The sequence below is a fragment of the Drosophila kikkawai genome, chromosome 3L, assembly GCF_030179895.1.
Source record: "Drosophila kikkawai strain 14028-0561.14 chromosome 3L, DkikHiC1v2, whole genome shotgun sequence".
Taxonomy (NCBI): domain Eukaryota; kingdom Metazoa; phylum Arthropoda; class Insecta; order Diptera; family Drosophilidae; genus Drosophila; species Drosophila kikkawai.
The window spans coordinates 26,294,164-26,300,644 of NC_091730.1; the positions used below are offsets into that span (position 1 = coordinate 26,294,164).

The 6,481-nt window shown below is 39.9% G+C and overlaps 1 non-coding gene across 1 annotated transcript; it reads right to left on the minus strand.

Annotated features, from left to right (window-relative positions):
• Positions 1–713: 713 nt before the first annotated feature.
• Positions 714–785, minus strand: TRNAE-CUC (transfer RNA glutamic acid (anticodon CUC)). Its single transcript has one exon. It is a non-coding gene; the product is annotated as a tRNA-Glu (tRNA).
• Positions 786–6,481: the final 5,696 nt, after the last annotated feature.

Below are 6,481 nucleotides of genomic sequence, written 5' to 3' on the forward strand. Positions count from 1 at the left end.
TTTTTAAATAATATTGCAAGCGCCCCATCCTCTCCTCGATTAAAATTGCAAATGAATGGTCATTTCGGCGCTGAAGTTTGCGGTTTCTCTGAAGAGAACATAAAACAGAGAGGCAGGGGAAGGGCGTATAATATAAATATGTATATTTGTCAATAAACCTACTACAATTAATATTGTATGTATATTAATGCATTTCGCGTTTATTTCAGCTACTTTGCTGGGGCAATCAGTTGCAATGGTGTAATGGCAGCCGCGGTACCTGTCAACAGCCCCACTTCCCAACTCTGCCTGATAACATGGCGACTCCCAGTGCCGCTGTCCATCGAAACTCTGATGATGGAGCTCATTCGGGAAATCATTCATCAGAAACGCGCAGAGAGGGAGATAGGCCGACGGGCATGGTGACAAACGGACCAACGGACAGAACCACACAATGCTGGAAAAGAATATGGAAACTCGCATTAGGGACGAAACGGTCATGTACAGTGCATCAAAATAATCAGCGTTAGCACAGAAGTAAAGGTGAAAGGTGTACCGTAAACCTAATTGCTCTGATAATTAAGTAGTAATAAATTTAAATACTATACTAAATTATATTAAAGAAAATTTTAGATAAATATTAAAATGTCCATCTATTTTAATAGCATAATGTTCAGAGTAATAAAATATTATATTAAAAAATAATAAATGTATAAAAAAAAGAAATCTCTGATTTCCCATACCGGGAATTGAACCCGGGCCTCCCGGGTGAGAGCCGGGTATCCTAACCACTAGACAATATGGGATGGACAAGCAACGTTTGCTAAACTATCAACACATGACTTTCCTCGTACCGAGTTATATGGATATTCTAAAAATAGAAACCCAGCCACAGGGTGACCCGCTACTCAGTGTCCATCGTTGCCACATGAGAGGCGCAAGCCGATCAGCGGGCCATTTATTCATATATTTCGTCTCTTGCTTTAACGGAACATTTTTATTGTGCGTATGATATATCAAATTGTAGCCTGTGGACTTACCACACTTATGTACATGAAAAAATATATATACATTTGCATATTTACATATGTGCATCCATAGTCGCTCGTCCGCATGCAATGCATATTTCAACAGAACATAAGGGATGGCAATATAGGGAATGGAGAGCGAGGTGGGGGTGCGGGTGCCGGATATGCGCACCTTGCAGGGGTTGACTTTCAAGAGGCGCTCGCTGTGCCTCTCGACATATTAAAGGATATTAATTAAAAACATTTCCATTTATTAAAAGAGCAGTCGACGTGGGGGCACCTGCAAGCTCAGCAGTAGCAAAGGGGAGGATTAGCGCCAGGCATTGTTTGGCCGAAGTTGCCAAGCTAATCTATCACCAATTGCCGCAGGCATTCGCAGCCAAATTAGCTTCGTTAGGCAGCTATTCCGGCCAGGCTAATTTGTCCTCGATCTCAGATAAAGGCTAGAACAGGACGGAGGAGAGCCCGAGGCGGTTCTTGCGAGTATGTCAGGCCCACGATCGCTATTGGCGGAGAACAGCAATCACATAATACGTGTGCAGGACCATAACATAAATTTAAATGATAATAGCGAAAACATGCATTGCCAGATACTTTGTTGCTAATTGCGAGCGAGGACGACTGAGGTCTAATTGAAATACAACACGTCGCGTACTGGACGTACTGGAATGGGCCTCCTCTCCCGCGGAAGACTGCAGGCTGAAGAGGGCTTCTGGTACGTCTTCTGGCAGGTGAACTTGTTTCTCTTTTGGCGCTGCGCTAACCAGACACCATTTATCATTGCTGGCCGAACGGGGAAAACTAGATTTCTCTCTGACCACGACCGCAGCTACTAGAGTTGACTTGGAAACGCTGGAAGTCATCGATGATGCTGATGGCACTGCTGGCTGGTCGCTGGCGCTGTTCACTGTTCGACGGGGTTGAGATTTTACGAAAATTAATTTTAATTACCCAGCGATGTTGTCGCCAAAAGCTGCTAACGTTTCTGTCCCGTCATTTTGTAGTAGACAACTAATCAATAACAATTTTCCATGCATTTCCGCTTTTAATTACACGCTGATATTCTACCAGTATTTTGGATAAGCATCTAGTCATTTGAAATATCAAGACAAGATACAAGAGACTACAGAACTAATTAAGGTTACCCGACATTTTGCAAATATAATCTATATTGTAATGAAATAAAAATGAATAAAACCAATGAAAGAAATTTAATATGATCCGTTCTTAACAATTTGCGTATACTTTTAAAGAACTAAAATGCGTTAAAATACTACAACATTTATCTATTATATATTTAGTAGGATTAACAAAATGTTTATATTCAAAAAATTTGATTCTATCAAGAAAGGAAGCTATCCTTGCAGTTTGCAAGTGGAAAAAAAGAATTACAAGGGATATATAAAACTCTACGTATAATAACCCAAATTAAAAAAACAACGAAGAAATGAGAACTTTCATTACTAATGTATAGTACCGACCTGAGTTACCTATAGAAATCGAAATTAGCGCAATAATAAATCTTGCGTTATTGCGTTAGTTTTTGACAGCTTGTTTAAAAACGAACATGAACAACGACGAAAGCCTGATAATATCAGCAATGGAGCCACATAAAGTTACCATGATGAAGTTCAGGGATTTGGCTAGGATATCTCCAGCAACATTCGAGGAGCTGCAAAATTCAGGGATTGACCTGAACGTCTTGAGATCCACTGCGGAATACCGCACTATAGCGATTCTCTTGCCGTTTCCAAAACAAAAGTGTGCAAGACCAATAAGGAGTAGAGAAACAATTAAAGTTGTCGAATTTTAAAAAAAATATCATATCGATGATATTTTTTTTATCAAAAACTATAATGATCATATTTAAAATATCACTGCAAAATATCGATATATATGATATTTTTGATATATTATCAACAACCCTAGGGACAACCTGATCAAGTAATTTGTATATGAAATGCAAGCGAAAGTGCTGAACACATTAGACAAGCGTTGTGCCTACATTGTCAATAAATACTTATTGATTTGCATATACATTTTAATTAAATTTTTTTTATGGTATGTTTGTTTCTGTCTTCCTAATGAATAAATATAATAATTTGGTTTTTAAATTTGTATTATAAATTTAAATACATAAAAAACACACACAAAACAATGTTTCATTACCTTTGACCAATACTTATTATGTTTACAGTTACAGTTATAGTTTTACATTCCCAGCTTTACATTTTCTCTATATCTGCCGATCGTTTCTATGGCTTTATATAACAGAAGTCCGATTTTCATAAAATTTGTACCAAAATTCTGTAATATTAAAGAATCACAGAACATACGTTGAAAAACAACGAAGTTATAATTTTTTTCTAAAAATTTGTCGAACATTTCTGTGGCAGCTATATGATATTGTCGTCCGATCCGGCCCGTTCCGACATATATATAATATCAGTGAGAGTAGTCAGACGACTATATTCCAAAGTTTCATTCAGATAGATCCAAAACTGAGGGACAGAGAAGCGGACGAAAAGATGAACGAAGAGACAGACATGTCCAGATCGACTCGTCTGAAGATGAAGTTGATGAAGAATATATATATACTTTATAGTGTCGGAAATGTCAGCTTCACTGCGTTGCAAACCTTTAACTAAAATTATAATACCCTGTAAGGGTATAAAAACACCACTTGAACTCAATATTTATTTGAGTTAATGAATTCAAGGCCACTGAAAGGCAGTCAAAAAAATTACAATTAAGCGATTCAGGCATGGCATCCTTAGAAGAAAGCTCCAAGAGGACACCAGGCGACCAATTGCCTTCGCCAAGAATACATTTTGAAACCGCTTAACAATCCAAACAACTAAGGGCCATAATGTCCTATGTGTGACCCCACGAACCCCGTCTGGTTTAACCTGACATTATTATAATATTTAAATTTATATAAATATTTTAATAATTAATAAAAAAGAATAATAAACACAAGACAAAAGAGTATTAAAGGTGTTTCCAATTTTTCTCAAAAGGCTGCATTTTGGGAGGAGTCGCTCTCCCCACGAGGCGTGCCGCTTTGGCAAGCAACCAACTGACTCAGAAACGGGTTCCGTTTCAAAACCAAAACAAAAGATTCTGTTGTTCGCTTTTTTTCCAAACTCACAAAGCTCAAAATAAGAGCATCAAAATACATTAATAAAAGTAAAACCTGTTCCCTAGGCAAATATGCAAGGCATTACACGGAAACTGTGAATCAGGCGCAGAGGAGGCACGAAGGCAAACAGTACACGGAAACCAAACAAAAAGAGAGAACAGAGCGTCCAGGCCCACAGTGGGGGCGAAATAAAACAAACTGCATTCCGAAAACTCAGTCAAATGCAAAAAAAAGCAGTAAGCCAGCTCCGCAGCACGAGACAACTTTAAACTTCTAAAGAGGGCAACAAAACGAAGCGTGGCGTGGCGGGGAAAATCAACCAAAAAGAAATCCGGTTTCATTTTCAACCAGAGCAAGGGCTCTGGAACGTCCCTCTGCGGTGCACTGCAGCTTTATTTATTGCTTCGCTGGGGCTCTTCGCTCGCTGCGCCGACCTGCGAATAGATGCAGAAATTAACCGCCGATGCGCGGGAGGACAGGAACGCGGGGACGAGGTTAACCGAAACTCTGCCAGGACGGATTGCCTGAGAGACGAACTTGAAATTTAGATTTCGAGAGCGCCGCAGCGAAGTGCTTTCGCAGTCGCTGCGGACAGAGTCGGAGCCGTCGCAGCGTGCCAGCAGTGGAGAGTCGAAGTGGAGAGCTTAGCGGCCTCAGAGGCTCGTTCCAGATGGCGTTCACGTGTTCTCTCTCGCCGGTACAAGTGTTGGTGAGAGCGCTGTGTCCCTCTGAATGCAGTGTCCACGAACCCCGCTGCAGTTTTTCGGCCGGGCGAAGGGTGAAGTTGAACTTGTGGTTGTGTGGCCACCAGCTCTCTCCCTATTTTCTGGGAGTGTGGCCATGGAGAGTCTTATTGATTTTTATTGTACATGCACAAACGGCCGAAATCGCATGCGAGTTTCCTCACTGAACTAAAAAACCAAAACTTAATCTTTGAAGGTGATGTATCTAATGCTGCCGTTAGACAACTGCATAAACTTTGCTAGATGCACAGCAAACGAAGTTCGAGGTCATTGATCAATCGAATATTGTACATACTTCGCTCTTATAGGCACTTCTCCACGTTCCAAAGAGTTTCTGGCCAAAATCTCAAATATATAGTACAGTAGGAGGAAAAGATAAAAAAGTGAAATTTGCACAAATATGTGCAAAGTGACTGCAGCTGCGCACTTTTTGTAGCTGCCTTGGGCGGTGGAGTGGTGGGCCTTTGGTTTTTGGTGAATTAGTGGAAATGACGCTGAGGAAGCGTTGCAGGCTTGGCAAATGACGAAGAGCATAAACACAACCCATAAGAACAACAGGATCGGCACGAAAATAGGGCCACGCAAGATTGATGATCTCGTTAGAGGGATTCAAGAGTACTCGTCAGCTAAAAGCGAGAGCCGAGAAAACAAGGACCTCAGCCATTAGAGTGAGCGGACAGCAAATTATGCGTGACTGGGTTTTAAATGCCAATAAAACATCTTTAAAGTATATTTTATGCTGGTAATGTAAAGAAGAATGGAATTTAATAACCCATTCACGCTAGTATGTAATATTTATAACCATATCCTGGCCACCCTTCCACATGATCCCGTAGTATTCCAAAAGGTACTGCCGCAAAAGCCTCGAGTACTACTATTAGCACCTTTTTGGCGTAATATAATATTGTAAAACACCTATTTTTTTATTAAGATATAATCGTTATGTGATACAGAAGAGCAGGACACAAATGTCTAGCCCATACACTGACGACACTTTGATATGATAAAGAATGAATCATACTTTTGATTTGTTTTCCATCGAAAATTCGAATCCAAAATCTGACACGGGACTAATCTACATACGTACAGAGAAATTTTTGACTACTCTCTTAGGCTTTTAAGATGGACCTTAACGACGACCATGTCGCAGTAGAGAGCTGAAGCTTCGTGATATTGAGTGGTAAATACGTTGGAATGAGATTGAATTAGCTCTTTTCAGGGGTAGAAATAAAAACGAAATTCTTTAGCTTTCGATCAATTGCTTATAAAGCTGACATTAAAATGTATGTGTGCCTCAAGCTATTTGCAATCAAAAGTAAAAAGCATCTAATCAATAACTTCATACTTAAGAGTTTATGTAGTCGACTATTGTCGGATAAATAGTCTTTAAGTGTTCTCAGTGTTCAGTGTTCCTAATAAAGCATCCAAGCAGAAAATGCCATAAGATTTTCACTGGCCGAGACAGGCTTTTAACATGTTGCTTGCTATACGGCCGCCCTTTTTTAATCCGGTCCTGCGATTTGTTGTAATGGAATGAAGTTACAGCGCATTTCTGCATTCCCTTTTTAACGTTTTTAAAATGGCGGGAA